We start from the raw sequence: 18,203 nt of genomic DNA on the forward strand, positions 1-18,203 counted from the left end.
GGGATAGGGCACTGCATGCAGGAAGATCACAACACCCCTGGTATCAGGGATAGGGCACTGTGTGCAGGAAGATCACAATACCCCGGAGGAGTGAGGGTCAGGCAGCTCCCCCCTGTCTGTGAAGCCAGCCTCTCACTAGTAATGCAGGGAGGGAGCTGTCTCAGACTTCACCATCCTCCTCCCCCCCCCTCACCCACACACCATTCACTAGCTGGGACATGGGGGAAGTCAGGAGTCAGGGTCCGGCAGCTCCCCCCTGTCTGTGAAGCCAGCCTCTCACTAGTAATGCAGGGAGGGAGCTGTCTCAGACTTCACCATCCTCCTCCCCCCCCCCCCCCTCACCCACACACCATTCACTAGCTGGGACATGGGGGAAGTCAGGAGTGAGGGTCAGGCAGCTCCCCCCTGTCTGTGAAGCCAGCCTCTCACTAGTAATGCAGGGAGGGAGCTGTCTCAGACTTCACCATCCCCCCCCCCCCCCCTCACCCACACACCATTCACTAGCTGGGACATGGGGGAAGTCAGGAGTGAGGGTCAGGCAGCTCCCCCCTGTCTGTGAAGCCAGCCTCTCACTAGTAATGCAGGGAGGGAGCTGTCTCAGACTTCACCATCCTCCCCCCCCCCCCCACCCACACACCATTCACTAGCTGGGACATGGGGGAAGTCAGGAGTGAGGGTCAGGCAGCTCCCCCCTGTCTGTGAAGCCAGCCTCTCACTAGTAATGCAGGGAGGGAGTTGTCTCAGACTTCACCATCCTCCCCCCCCTCACCCACACACAATTCACTAGCTGGGACATGGGGGAAGTCAGGAGTGAGGGTCAGGCAGCTCCCCCCTGTCTGTGAAGCCAGCCTCTCACTAGTAATGCAGGGAGGGAGCTGTCTCAGACTTCACCATCCTCCTCCCCCCTCACCCACACACCATTCACTAGCTGGGACATGGGGGAAGTCAGGAGTGAGGGTCAGGCAGCTCCCCCTGTCTGTGAAGCCAGCCTCTCACTAGTAATGCAGGGAGGGAGCTGTCTCAGACTGGTATCAGGGTTAGGGCACTGTGTGCAGGAAGATCACAACACCCCTGGTGCCAGGGTTAGGGCACTGTGTGCAGGAAAATCACTTAAAATCTACACTTACCAACAATCAATTACATATATTTGAACTGTGTACAGTTCCAGCCAGGACCACCTTTCTAAAATGCACAGTGATTGGCAAATTCAACATGCACTAGCATTTCAGGTGCCTGCTAACAAAAATAATAAACAAACAAGTTCTAGTCACGTGAGTGCTGATCATTACATTACTTTTTTTTGTCAAGCTTCCAACTGTTTCCATTTCACATCCCCCCAACCATTACCTCAGTGTTAGCCTTGGTAACATCAATAGATAAGAGCACAGCCAGCCAATAGGAATACATATTCATTCCTAAGTGACCTTTACTGACCTGGGAAGTGTGAACACTTTGTTTCATTTTCTGTTGGTGTTCGTTAGTTTCCAGTTCCATTTCCCATCCCCCCAACCATCACCTCAGTGGTAACCTTGGTAACATCAATAGAAAAGAGGGCAGCCAGCCAATAGGAACACATATTCATTCCTAACTGACCTTCAGTGACCTGGAAAGTGTTTATTTGTATCATTTTCAGTTAGTGCGCACTAAATCGAGTTAGTGCGCACTAACTGGGAGTTAGTGCGCACTAACACCCGTTAGTGCGCACTAACACGATTTAACGATTTTTAACGATAAATCGTTAGAATTTCTATTGTATCGTGTTCTATAACGATTTAAGACGATATTAACATTATCGGACGATAATTTTAATCGTTGAAAAACGATTCACATCCCTAGGAAATAGTCCTGTACCTTTGCATTCTGGTTTTATATATATATATATATATATATATATATACGGAAGGATTTGGGGATTAGGGGAGTTTGACAGAATCCCACTTTGGTAATAAGTATTTTTGTTCCTGATCAGAAAACAGTGCTTTTCTTACATTTCTCCCAGATTTCTTCCCCTCTCTTTTCCCAAATCCTTCCACCCACTCCCTTGTAATCCACTCATTCCATCTATAATTTCTTATGCCCTCCTAACCTTACTATTTATTTATTTCACATTATTTTCTGCCAAATCTCTCTCTTCAAGGTGGATTACATCTTTCACATTCTCAATTTGTTACACATTAAAAAAAAATACACTTTACATAATATACAAAAAAAAAAAGTTGAATTAGTATGTTTGAAAATTGTGAGTTTTAGCAGCAGTCATCAAGACTTCAAGCCTTATGTTAAAGCTTGTCAAATACGTAAACGTTAATACCAGGTCCCCCTCGCCCTCATCCTCCTTTTCCTCCAGGAAGTACATTTTTTTGTGCCATAAATGCTTTCTTTGTGGTGTGGTGGTCAGGGCCATCCTTTTTGGTGGGGGGGGGTGAAGAAATGGGTTGGAGGCAAGTCCAGCTTAACAGCAGCAAGGTTTCTACCCCATATTTAACGCTAACATGATGCCACCACTGTCCCCCCCCCCTCACATGCAGTCCATGAAGTTCAAAAAAGAAAAAAAAAAGAGTCACTGTCCCCTTATGAGGGGTCCTGTGTGGGGGCCATGGTGGCACTGCCCTCTCCCCTCAGCCCAGCAGGCAGGAGTTAAGTCTACAGTCCAGCACTTTTAATGCACTCCTGCTCATGCAGACTCTTCTCTGCCCCCTGCCGGGCAGCTGCTTTAAACCATGCAGGAGGGAGAAGCCCTGGAGAGGGCAGGGAGGTGCAAGAGGCCTCGCACTGGGGCAGAGGAACTGCCTTCAAGCATAGAATATGGAAATGCAGGGATTCGGGTGAAGGGGAGAGAAAAGCGCAGGGGCTCAGGCATTAGTTTGGGGGGAAGACAGTGGGGGACTCACAAATTAGAGGGGAGATGAGCCCTTTGCTCCTCCCTCCACCCCAAATTAACCAAACTCTGCTTTAAAAGATGTGGGGGGGGCAGGCCCTGTACTAAGTTGGTAGCCCTTTGCAGAACAGCTTCCATCTTCTCCCTGTTCCTTCTGAACATACAGCCTTCGTCACTGAACACGCTAGTAAGGTGGGGCTCTCACAAAATCTCTACAGCAGGATTGTCTCCTTTTTCCTACTTCTCCCATTCAGCATACTATCGGCTTTTTCACATTAACTGGATTTGGATTTTTACTTGGCTTTGGTTTCTCACTTTTCCAAACCTTTAATGCAAGTTATAATTTAGATTTGATTCTGCTTTTCAGTACTTCAAAGCAGAGTAGATTCAGGTACTGGAAGGATTATACTGAAAGTTTATAGCAGAAACAATGAAGGTGAAAGGGAATGGCACAAAGAGCAGTAGTGGGATTTGAACCCTCTTGGCCTGCTTCGAAGCCTGCTGCTCCAACCACTAGGTTACTCCTCTGCAGTACATAGGTCCTTTCCTACAAAGGGTTTATAATGTAGATTATTAACTGAGGCAATAGCGGGTAAAGGGACTTGTCCAAAATCACAAGGCGTAGCAGTCAAAATAGAAATTGAAGCCCCACTATTGTAACGACTACGTTACATCTCCACTTCACTGCCTTTCTTCAGGTGAACCCAGATCATTACTCCTAGTACGTGATTTGTACAAATATTATCAAGCTTCCCCATTCAGGATAATGAATGATTGATACTTGCTTCATAAATCAGAAAATGGCTTTAAACTGACCAGTCATGCTCCCCCACCCCCCCCCCCCCCCCCCCCCCCCCCTCAGAGATTTAGGTACTAGTAATTGGTTAAGGGATAGTAAGAAAGAAATGAACCTGTTGCAGTTTTTAACTCTCAGCAGAAAATAAATGCCATATTTTAAGAATTAAGTCTACAATCTCTCTCTGCTGCCCATAGCGAAGAACCCTCTCTTTCTACCAGAAATGCCTTTTAACATTTAAAGAAATGGAGTGACATTAAATGAAAGTAGATAGCTAACTATATTTTTAAAGATTTCCCCACAGTGGGAAAAGAATTCTGCATAGAGGAGAAAAAATGTTTCTATCGGCAAACTGTACAACTAATCATTCAAAATTACAATAGATACCTCAGAAAATGTAACACCAAAAATTGTCTGAACATCTTTAGATAAGAAATTATCCAAAAAAGTGTCCCACATCAGCATTTTAGCTTATAATAGACTTCTAACATTGATTATTGTTAGAAATAGGAGCGTGAATAATCTGATTCTACCTCATGAAAATTGATCTCAGATATAATCCAAAACCAAGAAATCAGCAACATCTTCATTAATGGTAGAGAGTGGATATATAATATTAATGAGAAGGTAAATAATTGAGTCAGTCAGCAAAGATTAACCATAGAAGAGTAGCTATGTGCTACAGAAATTATGAGCAAGTAGGGGTGGAGCACTAGCCCTGAAACATAGTGTTAGAGATATAATTAAACAAATTATGCTCAGGGAACTGCCCTGGAGCCCAGAGGCTATGAACTAAAGAACCTTTCAGCAAATGAAATATAATCTTGCTGCTATTCACAGTAGTTTAATAATAGCTGCCAAGAGGAGAAATCCTTTAAGCCCTACTCTGGAAGATCAGTTTGAGAGACTTTGGAATATACCAGCAATGAAATAGTTTATCTGTGTTAGTAATGACTCTAGGCAGAGACACTGGACTGTAGGGAAGCCTTTGCTAGATTATGCAAAAACTGAATGAGAAGTGTCAGGTGGACAGGAAAAAAAAAAGGCATACTACTATAAAATCTATGACATCAATGATGCATTAAAGAAGATAGCTCAATTACAATATATTTATAGCCTGACCAAAGGGAAAGTACTAGTGGATGTCAAATGAAAAACCTGAGCAAGTTACTTTCTTTTCCAATCTGAACCTTAACCCAAAAATGGAATTCTGCAATTAGTTTTGGGCAAACACACTGTTGCATAAAAAATGAAGCTCTGGCACTAATTTGCATAAAAAATTACTTTAATGAGAATTTTCCCACAATGAAGTCTGTCAGGCTATGCCTTGTAAATTACTTTAATTGGAAAAAAAAATACAAAGGCTGTGTTTTCACTTCTCAGAATCCCCCAAATTCACCAGTACAGTAACCACAAAATGAAAAATCTGTGTACGAGTTCACATCTGCACAAAGCGCAGTTGCTTACCTGTAACAGGTGTTCTCCTACGACAGCAGGATGTTAGTACTCATACATGAGTGACATCAGATAGAGCCTGGCATGGAAAACTTCTGTCAAAGTTTCTAGAAACTTACTTTACAAGTAAGAAAGTGCGCTTTCTCCTAGGACAAGCAGGATGGTAGTCCTCACATGTGGGTGAATACCAAGCTCCAGACTGCCCCTGCTAACAGAAGAGATCAACAGTGACCAATGGGCACAATACAACTGTGACCCTGTGGATCAGCAGGGGACTGTTTGGTTCCCACGAAGGAATGATGAGTTAAGGTCAGGCCTGGAACAGGTTGCGAAGGACAGATTGACCAATGGCACTGTCCTGATGCCAGTCTTTATCCAAGCAATAATGAGCCACAAATGTGTGAAGAGAACTGCAGGTTGCGGCCCAGCAGATCTCGACGGGGAATGCATGCAAATGCGCCACCGTTGCCATAGCTTGCACAGAGTAAGCCTTTAGCTCTGCTGGTTAGCGGAAGGCCTTCCTGTGCATAGAAGGCGGCGATGTAACCCTCCAGCCAGTTCGACAGAGTCTGCTTACCCTCTGCCACTCCCAGCCTTTTGGAATCAAAGGACACGAAGCGCTGGGTGGACTGTCTGTGGCTGGCAGTGCGAATGAGGAAGAAAGCCAAGGCCCTTTTATAGTTCAAGGTATGAAGAGCCCGTTCCCCTGGGTGGGAGTGAGATCTCGGAAAGAAGGTGGGTAAAACAATGGACTGATTGATATGAAAATCAGTTACCACCTTGGGCAGAAAACTTCAGATGTGTATGCAAGACCACACGATTGTGAAAGAACTTTGTGTATGGTGCGTACGTAACCAGAGCTTGAAGCTCACTGACCCTATGAGCCAAAGTAATTGCCACCAGGAATATAACTTTCCAGGTGAGGAACCTCAGGTCGCAGGATTGCAGCGGCTCAAAAGTACAACACTGAGGTCCCCAGAGGCCAAAGAGGGGGCTTCAGCTGGAGGAGGTCCTGCATGAAAAGGCCCACTAAAGGTTGGACCAAAACGGGCGTGCCAGCAATACCTCGATGGTACGCACAGAGGTGCACCCTGACTGAGCTAGTCTGAAGCCCAGACTCGGACAGATGCTAGAGGTAGTCCAACAGCTAGGGGAGGGGGCATGAGAAAGAATCTAAATTATGATCCGCACACCAGATGAAAAACCTTTTCCACTTCAAGCTGTAGGACTTCCTGGTGGAGGGCTTTGAGACACCACCAGGGCCTGGGAGACACAGTCCGAGAGCTCCAAGGGCTAGAGGACTATGCACTCAACATCCAAGCTGTGAGGGGCCAATGCCTAGAGATTTGGATGGCACAAGGTGCCCTGATTCTGTGAGATGAGATCGGGCACTGTCCCCAACCGAATGGGTTCCCATACGGCACTGCAGAGGCGGAAACCAGACCTGTTGGGGCCAAGAAGGTGCCATGAGTATCATGGTCCCTCTGACCTGCTGCAGCTTCAGTAGATTCCTCAAGTGGAGCGGTAGAGGGGGGTACGCGTACAGCGGGCCATTCCCCCAATGGAGGGAGAAGGCATCGCAGGCTGGATGGCTACCCGATATCAGGGAGCAAAACCTGCTCACCTTGTGGTTGTGTAGGGAGACTATTTATTTTATTTATTTATTTATTTAAGTTTTTTTTATATACCAACATTCAAGACGATAGTCCCATCATGCTGGTTCACAAGAAACAGGGGTGCGATTATAATAAACTTTACAATTTGAACAATAGTGCAGAAAAGCAGACGTACCCCTCTGGTGAAATAGCTCAGCCACTATCTCCGGGTTGAGGGACCACTCGTGAGGCTGGAAGGAGCAGATTAAGCGGTCCGCTAGCACATTGAGATGGCTGGGCAGGAAGGTCGCTTGCAGAGACATCCCCTGTGAAAGGGCCCAGGTCCACACTTGTACCGCCTCGTGGCAGAGGAGGAACGAGCCCGTGCCACCCTGCTTGTTGATATGCATTGCAATTTGGTTGTCTGTCCGAATTAGGATGCTCTTGAACGACAACTGGTCTCTGAACGCCCACAGAGCGTACCAAATTGCTCGAAGCTCTAGGAAGTTTATCTGAGAGTGGGCTTTGGAGGCAGTTCAGAAAATTTGCGTGTGGATACCGTTCACATGGGCTCCCCAGCATTGAGGGGAGGCATTGGTGGTGAGGATCAACTGAGGTGCAGAGGGTTGGGAAGGGAAGTCCTTTTTCCAGGTTGGAAAGAGACATTCTTAGAGTGTCTGTAATTGTGACAGGAGCCTCAAGATCCTGGGAAGCCTGTTGCTACTGGGACCATAGAGTCCATTGGGTTCTTCTGATGTACAGGCGAGCCATAGGGGTCACATGGACTGAGGCCGCCATGTGGTTCAGCAGGTGAAGCAGAAGGCAGGTTGGCACCCTCCGGCTGTTCCGGACAAGGGTAGCCAGTGAGGCAAGGGCAATCGCCCAGTCTCTGGTCAAAAAAGCTTTTGCCTGTGCTGTGTCCAGCCTGGCACCGATGAAGTCCAGATGAGGAGACAGGCAGAGATGAAACTTGGAGAAGTTTATAACAAACTCCACAGTCTGCAGCGTCTGAACCATCAAGGCCAGCGCATGCAAGGCTCCGGAGCAGGAGTTTCTCCTGATCAACCAGTCGTCCAGGTAGGGGAACACTTCACCAAGCGATGCCTGAGGTAGTCTGCCACCATTGCTAGGCATTTGGTAAACACGTGGGGAGCCGATGCCAGCCCGAAAGGTAGCCTTTGTACTGGTAATGTGCTTTCCCCACCACGAAGCAGAGGTACTTTCAGTGGCTGGGGACAATTGCAATGTGTGTGTAAGCCTCCTTGAGATCCAAGGAGCAAAGCCAGTCTCCTTCTCTGAGAAGTGGGATCAGCATGCCCAGCAAGACCATCTTAAAAACGTTTCTCTTACGAGAAACTTGTTCAACGCCAGGAGGTCGAGAATGGGGGGTTATCATGATGGTCCTTCAATTGTGCTACCACATCCCAGACCTTATCCCCAAAGAGGTTTTCACCAGTGCAGGGGAGATTGGCTAGCCAATCTTGAACCTCCAGCTGGAGGTCAGAGGCCCAAAGCCATGCCATTCTCCTGGCGCTGATGCCCACCACTGCTGCCTTGAAAATATCATATGTGGAATGCACTTCATGTTTTCTCGCTTAGAGACCCAGCAGGGTAATGGCCAAAAGGGCCTCTTGCTGCTGTTGAGGTAGGCCCTCAGCTAAGTCCTGGACCTGTTTCCAGACTGCAATTATATTGGGTCATATAAACTGATAGTTGGCAATGTGGACCACCAGCATGGCGCCTTTGAAGACTTTCCTGTCCGGGGCATCAAGCTCCCTGTGCTCATGCCCCGGAGGGGCAGAGACATGGGTGCAGGAGGACCTGGCTTTTTTCAAGGCGGACTCCATGATCACTGATTGGTAGGGGAGATACCACTTTTCAAACCCAACGGTCTGCTGCACCAAGTAGGTGGCATCGGCCCTTCTATTGATGGGGGAGATAGAAATGGGGTGCTCCCATATGCGGAGGAGGAGAACCTTGAAAATATCATGCATAGGAACCGCCACGATCTCCTTAGGATCGTTGATGAACTGGAGTACTTCCAGCATCTTAAATTGCGCATCCTCCTCCGTAAGCAGCTTCAACCATAGCCCTGACAAACTCCAAAAAAGACAAGTCCTCGGGGGCGACCAGCGCCGTTCCTCCGGTGGGGAGGGCTCCGAAAGAGGGTCATTCGAATAATCAGAGGACGAGTCCGTGGAGTCATCACCCCAAGGGTTGTAAGGCCCTTCCTCCTCACTAGGACCAGTGTGCCATGGGCGAGGTCCATGAGGGGCATTAGCCCTAGGCTCTGAAGGATTCTGAGGCCTCAAGGGCATCGTGGGAATAGACAGCTCCCCTGGCATCGAGGGGACTGGAGGTCACAGGAGGCCGGAAGGACCCGGCAAAGGCTCAGGGAACCTTGGTCTGGGAAACATGGTACCGGCCGTATCTTTGTCCTCTGAAGACCTGAGAATTGGGATTGCTCCGATGGAGGGCATCTGTGGCCTCTGGTCCCTCAGGCACCAGTTGGTTGGAAGGGCGCCCAGCAGGACATCCAGATGCTCTAGCAGGGGTGCTAGCATCGAGGGCAGAGGCTCAGGCACCAGTATGGGGGCCGGTGGCACCTGCAACTCAACGCTCTGGAGAGCCTTAAGCACCGCGGACTGCACCCTGTGGTCCAACTCCTGAAAGTCTGGAGTGGTCAGGACTGATGGAGGGGGATGAGGCGTCACTGGCTCTTCCTCAGTTCTCTGAGGTGGCACGGTGCCCAGCACAGGTGTCATGGGGGAACGCCTAGTTCTACCAGGAGCATTGGAGGATGGGGCCTCCTATGGTCGATGGTGCTTCAGTGGTGGCTTGGCAGCTGCCAATACCGACCCGGAACCGGAGCAGAGCATCGACGGCGACCGGTGGCAATGCTTGCGGGATCTCTTTTGGTGCTTGACCCGGTCTTTCTGCGGTGCCAAGGAAGTGGAAGATCCCGATGTCTGGGAGATCGGTGAGACCATCGAGGATCTATCACCATCCCCTTAGAGGTACTGGCGAGAGGAACAACCAAGGGAAACGTGTCAGAATGTCCCCATGACCTCTTGGCGTCGATGGGACCAACACACAGGAGTAGAAGGAACAGACTTCGGGGCCCCAAAAAGTTTCTCCATCTTCTTGAGGCATGCCCGATGCCCTTTGGGGGGGGGATCATCTGATCACACAGACGGCACCCATGGACATCGTGTGAGGTCCCCAGGCAGAGGATGCAAACCTAATGCGGATCAGTGATAGACATGGTCCATGGGCACAGGAGACCCTGACGAAAACCGGTCGATGCCATGAAAAATACCCGGCATGTGATCGATGACCAGTGGTCACCACAAGGTGAGAGTCAGGAATAGACTGCAAAGTTGGAAAAAAGGGCAATAGAAAAACTTACCCCACTGAGGAGGCACTGACTGCGAAGGGGGACCCGATGAAGAGATAGCTGCACGAACCTGAAACTTATAAAAAAAAAAAAAAAATGGAGAGCTCCACGACCGTGAAGCAACTGCACCGCGGAAAAGAAGAGACTGAAGGGGGACCTCAAGTGGACGCACGGATAGTAGCAGGCTGGGCATGCTCAGTCTGTTGGTCAAAGCTTTTAGAAACTTTGACAAAAGTTTTCCGGGCCGGGCTCCATCGGATGATGTCACCCACATGTGAGGACTACCATCCTGCTTGTCCTAGGAGAAAGCGCAGTTGCTTACCTGTAACAGGTGTTCTCCTAGGACAAGCAGGATAGTAGTCCTTACACATGGGTGAATCCCTACTACAGGGAACTAACAGACACCAAAACGGGTGCCAACGGGCACAACAGAGGTGCTGGTGGTGACCTCGGGGGCAGCCTGAACAAAAAAAACCCCGGGGCCCCCCCCGATGGAAGATTTGGGTTCACAGCTAAAAAAGGATGCGCAGGTCAGACTGGCTGAATCTGCTATCCCGTCGGCCATCCCTGTTCAGAAAATAATCTGCAGCAAAAATGTGAAGGGAAGTCCACATTGCTACCCTGCAAATCTCTCCCATCGGAACTGATCAGAGGTAGACCATAGAGGTCACCATGGCCCTTATGGAGTGTGCCGTGGCAGAACATCCAGGTGCAGGCCTGCCTGATCATAGCAGAAAGAAATACAATCTGCTATCCAGGTGGAAAAAGTCTGCTTGGTAATGGCCCTACCCAGCCAACTAGAGTCAAACGAGATACAAAGCTGGCTGGACAATCTGTGGCCCATCATACAGCCCAAGTAGAAGGCCAGGGCCCTCTTGCAATCCAGTGTGTGAAGCACCCTTTCCTCCGAGCCAGTATGGAGCCGGGGGAAAAAAGGTAGGCAGCACAATGGACTGGTTAAAATGGTAATCTGTAATCACCTGGGACAGAAATGAAGGGTGCGCACACAGAACCACCCTGTCATGATAGAACCTAGTGTAGGGCAGATAAGTCACTAAGGCGAGCAGTTCACTGACCCTGCGCTCTGATGTGAACACTATCTTCCATGTCAGATGCTTGAGAGCGAACAAACGCAGCGGCTGAAATGGCAGTTTCATCAGCTGGGCCAGCACCACGATAAGGTCTCATGAGACTGGAGGGAGCCACAGTGGAGGTCTCAGCTGAAGAAGCCCTCACATGAACCGCCACACGAGAGGCTACATAGAGACGGGCGAACCGTCCACTTCTTGATGATACTCCCCTATGGCGCTGAGGTGCACCCACACAGAGTTTTACGACCCGCCTCAGAGAGGTGCAAAAGATAGTTCATGAGGTGTTGGAGAGGGCAAGAGAAGGGATCGAGACCCTTCTGCTCACACCAAATGGTGAACCTCTTCCACTTCAACGCGTAAGACTTCAGTGGAAGGTTTCCTCGAAGCCACCAGGACCCTGGTCACGTCCTCTGGCAGAGCCAGGGGTTGCAGGATCAACCTCTCAACATCCACGCCATGAGGGACAGGGCATGGAGATAGGGGTGGCGCAGTCTGCCCTGGTCCTGGGAGAGAAGGTCTGGAGCCATCCCCCAATGGATTAGAATGCACCTGGCCAGTTGCTGCAGAGGTGGGAACCATACCTGTCGTGGCCAATGCAAAGTGATAAGGATCATGCATCCCCAGTCTTGGCAAAGTTTCAAGAGGGTCTTCAATGCCAGTGGAAGAGACAGATAGGCGTACAGGAGGCCTGTCCCCCCAACGGATCGCAAAGGGGTCTGTGGGCGGCTTGACGCCCAATCAGATCAGAGAGCAGTATCTAGGCACCTTTGCGTTGCTGGGGGGAGGCTAACAGATCCACATCTGGGAGTCCCCAAGAGATGGAAGAGCCGATCCACCACTTCCTGTTTCAGAGACCACTCCCTGAGTCAATTTCAGAAGATGTTAACACAACAGTAGAAACCTGGACAAAACCATAACAATTCTAAATACAATCGCCCCCCTCTCTATATCTCACCATAAAACAAAACATATGGTTCCCTGGTATACACCAGAGTTAAAAGCCCACAAAACCAAACTACGACAAGCCGAATGTATGTGGAGAAATCAAAAAACTCCTAATCTTAAAAATCACTATCACAGCTGCCTCAGAAAATATACTAAAACTGTCACTCTAGCAAAAAAAACGTCTACTCTATAAAAATCCAAGCAGCTAATGGTGATAGTTTTTTTACGACAGCAAATAACGAGGCACTAACATGCTCGTCCACTCCCAATCTACAGTTAACAATGATCTCTGCAACCAAATTGCAATACATTTCAAATTGAAAATAACTAATATTCCACAGATTTCGTAAACCTACCCTAAGGATCCCCTGCAAATCCAAAGTGACAGTAGTTGGTCCGCGTTTACTCCCCTTGTCTTCAGTAAGACAAAAATCTCTTTCTCCCCTTTCAATCCATGCCATGGACAATTACTCAAAACATTAACTACATCCACACACAAATTCCTAAATAATTTAATTAATCAATCTTTGAGCTCAGGTATTTATCCAGACCACTTCAAATTGACCTCTACCTTACCGATACAGAAAAAGAAAAATGAAGAATTCTCAAATCTTAACCTACGTCCAATTGCATCACTCACAACCCTGACTAAAATCACTGAGTTGGCCGTTTTGTATCAACTTAATGAATACTTCTATGATAACGAAATATGACACCCCAACCAACAAGGCTTTAGGAAAAGTCATAGTACTGAGACATTGCTTCTGTCTTCCTTGGATACCATTCTAAGAGGCTTAGACTCTAACCAAGATTACATCCTAGCATTATTAGACATCTCTGCGACCTTTGACACTCTGGATCATACTATACTACTGTCCAGACTACAATCAATTGGTATCTCAGACATAGTTCACAATTGGTTCAATTCCTTTCTCACTAACCGACAATGCCAAATTCACTTAGGAGCCTTCTCTTTCTCACTCTGTTCTATCCCCTCTGGTGTTCCACGAGGTTCGTCACTTTCCCCAGTTCTCTTCAATATCTACCTCCTACCGTTATGCTATTTACTGGATAGCTTAAACATCCAATTTAAAATATACACAGATGATATACAGTTCTATATTCCATACTCAACCTCATGGATTTAAACTCTCTCACAAGTATCTCTATACATAAATACAATAAAAATGGCTTTCACATAACCGCCTAAAATTCAGTACCTCCAAAACCATAATAATCTATTTGTCATCCATCCCTAACTCTAACTACAGTCCTCCTCCCACTCTTGATTTAACTGGCACTCCCCTTCCAATCATTAAAAAAGTACATAACCTTGGTGACTTAATTGACTCCTGCCTTTCCATGAATAATCACATATCCACTCTGGTAAAAAATTCTCTCTTCAAACTAGACATGTTGAAAAGACTTTGGCCATTCATACATTTCAATGATTTCAGAGCAATTCTTCAATCTTTAATATTTAGCGGTCTGGATTATTACAATGCTTTACTTATTGGTCTCCAACAAAATGCCCTCCACCCACTACAACTGATCCAGAACACTGCAGCTCGCATTTTCACAGGAACTTCCCACAAAGAGCATATCTCCCTGATTCTCCACTCCCTACACTGGCTACCAATAGACGGTAGAATAAAATACAAAATACTTACTTTGATTTATAACCTATTGAATGATAACACATCCTCATGGCTCAGTTCGCAGTTATGCATTTATAAACCGGCTAGAAGCCTCCACTCCACCCATAAAAACCTTCTAGAAGTCCCAACCATTAAGACTGCATGAACAGACATAACCAGAAAGTGAGCATTTTTTGTAGCAGGACCTTTACTCTGGAATTCGATCCCAGTCAATTTCAGAAACTCCTCCAGTAAGAAAGAATTCAAAAAGAACCCGAAATTTTGTTTGTTTATTTAAAATACTTTTGATATACCGATACTCAAGACTAGTGTCTTATCGTACCGGTTTACATTGAAACAAGGGGTAACCGATTAACTATTTTTGAAAAAGCATTTCCTAGTAAGAAATAACGATTCAGCTCCAACCACTCTTCCTGACTAGCTCATCTGGCCGGAGACCGCCCTTAATATCTTCATTATATCTAAGAGATGCCTGCTCTTGATAATCCAGCTGGAATCCAACTACTATTCCCTCCTATTTTAATTAATGTTATCTGTTCTTATAATTTAAATTCATTTTAAACCTTTTAATTTTTTCCCTTTTTAATACATACTTTTGTCCATATTCAGTATTTTATTTGTTTTTACTATGTATGTCTACCTTTGTAAACCGTTTTGACTACTTCCTAGTTTAAAAATAAATAAATAAATAAATTGTTTAAATAAATGAGTTTCATGGATACAAGCAATGTCTGCTGTATTTCTTTTTAACTCCTGAAGTATTTTTGCTCTTTTAATCGGTGTACAGAGACCATTAACATTCAAAGATATTAGCCTAACAGAGTCCCCCATTCTCTAGGTAATACGTAGTAGAAAATAAAAATCTTTCTTCCTAGTCTCTGTGGATCACCCAGCCTTGACCCACAGGTTTACCCATTGAAAGCCACATCAGACAACCAATCCTCAATGATCTAACAAGACTATCCCTACATTTGTATAAGTAGTGTATTCCATTTGCCCCAAATCTTCTATTTTCTCCAGTTTCCTACTCCCCACCCCCTATGTCTGTCTTGCAGTCACTAATGGAATTCCTTGGCAAACATGAAAAGAGGAGCAATTACTACCCTTTAAATTTTTGTTCCAAGGGAAACACTCTGTTATAATAACATGGAGGGATCAAGCTTCTCCATCATATTGGCAATGAAGAAACGCAATCCACCAGATATTATACATCAGTGGTTCTCAACCTTTATAGTTCTGTGACCCTTTTAATACAATTCCCCACTATGTGGCGACCCCAACAGTAAAATTATTTTCGTTCATAGGCCTAAGTAACTGTACTGTATATACCATATTTTCCAGCGTATAAGACGACCCCCAACTTTTACAGTTAAAATATAGAGTTTGGGATATACTTGCCGTATAAGACTACCCCTCTTCCAACGCATTCCAACATTTACAGCAGGAGGGAGTGACTCGAGGAGTGAGGGCGCGCTGCCCGATTGGCTGGTGCTGGGCAAAAGGGGCTTGCTTCGGCAAGGGGGAGCAAGACACTCTCTCCCCTTGCTTCGGCAAGCCCCTTTTGCCCAGCACCGGCCAATTGGGGAGTGAGGGAGTGCAGAATTAACTTTTTTACTGCATCCGGTGAGGGGAGAGAGTGACTCGAGGAGCAACAAAAAACCCATATTTCCGATGGTCTCTTCTTAGGCGACCCCTAGCAAATCGTCATTCGACCCCCAAAGGGGTCGCGACCCCCAGGTTGAGAACCGCTGTTATACATGGAGTCCTTAGCAGCTAAGACTTCTTTCACCTTAGGAACTAGGTTCTTGAAGATTTGGGAACCATATTTGAGTAGGTTATCTGGAAGGGCTAGAAGCCTAGTGTTGAATTCTCTTTCTTAATCTCAGTGAAGTATTTCAAGAATTTGGTGGTGCTGTGTAGTATTGGGAGGGTTGGGGGGAGGGGGTACTGGGGGATGTCATGTGAGCTATTTGGGGTGGGACGTCGAAAGTACAAGAAACAGTCTCTTGACTTGTAATTGATTGTATTTGTAGCCTTAAGGGTAGCTCTCCTGAAAGAGGGATAAAGGGGACTTTATTCTTTGTAAAATATAGTTTGTCTTGCAACATTGTTGTTTTGAGGGTTCTCTCAATAAAGTTATTTAACATAAAAAAGGTTTGGATAAGTTCCTAGAAAATAAATCCATAAACTGCTATGATGGTAATTAATAAGGCAATAGTATCTTGTGATCTATCTAATGTTTGGGTATTTGCAGGTACTTGTGACTTATTTATTGATTTTTTATATACCGACATTCGATCTCAATCGAGATATCACACCGGTTTACATTCAGGTACTGTGGGTATTTCTCTATCCCCAGAGGGCTTACAATCTAAGTTTTTGTACCTGAGGCAATGGAGGGTAAAGTGACTTGCCCAAGGTCACAAGGAGCGACAGCAGGACTCGAACCCTGGTCTCCTGGTTCACAGTCCACTGCTCTAACCACTAGGCTATTTCTCCTTGGATTGGCCACTGTTGGAAACAGGATACTGGGCTTGATGGACCCTTGGTCTGACCTAGTATGGCATATCTTATGATCTTATGTATATAGGCACCATCCCCGAAACAAATCAATGCACGATCCCACAAGAGAAAATACAAAAAGTCTCAAGCCTCAGACACCAACCACACTACTATAAATTTCCCTCTTGGGGGGTCATCTTTGGGTAAAAGTTAACTCGAATGTCAGGTGATATTTCTTTGCACTCCCTGAGTCACCTATGGCACGGCTTTTCCCACAGTCATTGCCATAAATTGAGCCCATGCAATATTAGCTGTTTCAAGTATATCTCTGCAAAAAATAACTCCGTAAAGGGGGAAAGAAGGAAAACGAGAAACAAAGTTCTACCAGAAAAGATGGCTGCCGAGCTGGAGAAACAAAATGAACCTCAGCTGAACTCTGATTCCCTAGAAGCCATGATGTTAAAGGTAACTAATGTAGTGGTTGCCACTCTCAATACCAAACTGAATGTTATATCCGCACAGATCTCTGAACTTAGAAATTAATTTGCTGAATTAACCCCAAGTTTGGAAATGGTAGAAGGGAGACTTTCCCGCTTAGAAGATAACTTGACTGAACTATTGGATAAGGTTTCAAATTTGGAGAAAAAATTGGGAGCACAAGAGGATAAATTAGAGGGTCTGGAAAACAGATCCTGACAAAACAGAATCTATAGATGAAAGAAACCTGGCAGGTTTTCTTGAAAAATGGTTGCTAGAAGGCCTGATGCTGCTGGTCTTACTAGGAGCCCTAAAACTTGAAAGAGTGCACAGATTAGGAACTCGCATGGAGAAGTAATGAGACCCAGAATTGTTAAAGCTAAATTTCTGAATTGGGCACCCAAACAACAAATTATGCCAACTTACCATAAAAAGCATGAAAAAAAATACCAGGAAGCTCAGATCTGTCTTTTTAAGGATTATTCAATGAAATCTCTCTGCGTCGTAAAGAATTTAATCCATTATGCATAGCCCTGTCAAAGAAGCAAATGAAATTTGCTCTGCAATTTCCTGCTAGACTTTGTATCTAGCATCTCGGCAATATGCATGTTTTTGATGTCTTGAAGAATCCAAAGTCTTCAAAGATAATTTGCCTTAATTAAGAGACCTTGTCACTTTTTTTTTTTTTTAATTACCTGGCAAATTAGTTGACTATTTTCCTTTCTCTGGTTGGGTTATTTATCTCGACGATGTCTGCATAAAGTCTATTTTTGCATGGAAGATCAACCCGCGCCATCACTGCGTTAACCCTGATGGATGATGGGTTCCTGCATGGAAGGCCAACGAAGTCATGCCAGTTTAATAACATCAGATTCCTTGCATAGGAGGATCCCATCCCTTGGTTTGGAAGGGGAGAGTCTTAGAGGAGTTGAGAGCATCAACACAGGATGTCTGATTGCTAGACCTTCCTCTGGACCCTTATCGAGAAGTAATATTTACTTTTGAAGGACTAGCTTGTGGAGCTGTGTCGTAGACGGCTTTGCTCAGCCCTGGAGTAAGTACGGAGTTCTTTTTTGCAGAGAGATATACTGGAAACAGCTAATATTGCATGGGCTCAATTAAGGAGCGGACTGGGAGGGAACTTGCCTACCCTATCTCCCTTTTCCCTTCCCCAACCCCTAAATCGTACCTTTATTTTTTTTTGTTTCCCAACTTACTTCAGGTCGGGCCCTGAAGTAAGTTGTGCGCGCTGGCAGCCGGCTGGTGCGCAAGGCTCTGGGACAACAATGAATGGCGCTGTCCTGGCCTGCCCCTTGGAAGAGGCCTGGCTCTTGTGCGCGTAATGGGGTTTACGTGCTCGGCACACGCAAGGTCCAGCCGCGCAGGTAACCCTCGGATTTTACGCGCAT

Source organism: Rhinatrema bivittatum, chromosome 7, assembly GCF_901001135.1.
Source record: "Rhinatrema bivittatum chromosome 7, aRhiBiv1.1, whole genome shotgun sequence".
Classification (NCBI taxonomy): domain Eukaryota; kingdom Metazoa; phylum Chordata; class Amphibia; order Gymnophiona; family Rhinatrematidae; genus Rhinatrema; species Rhinatrema bivittatum.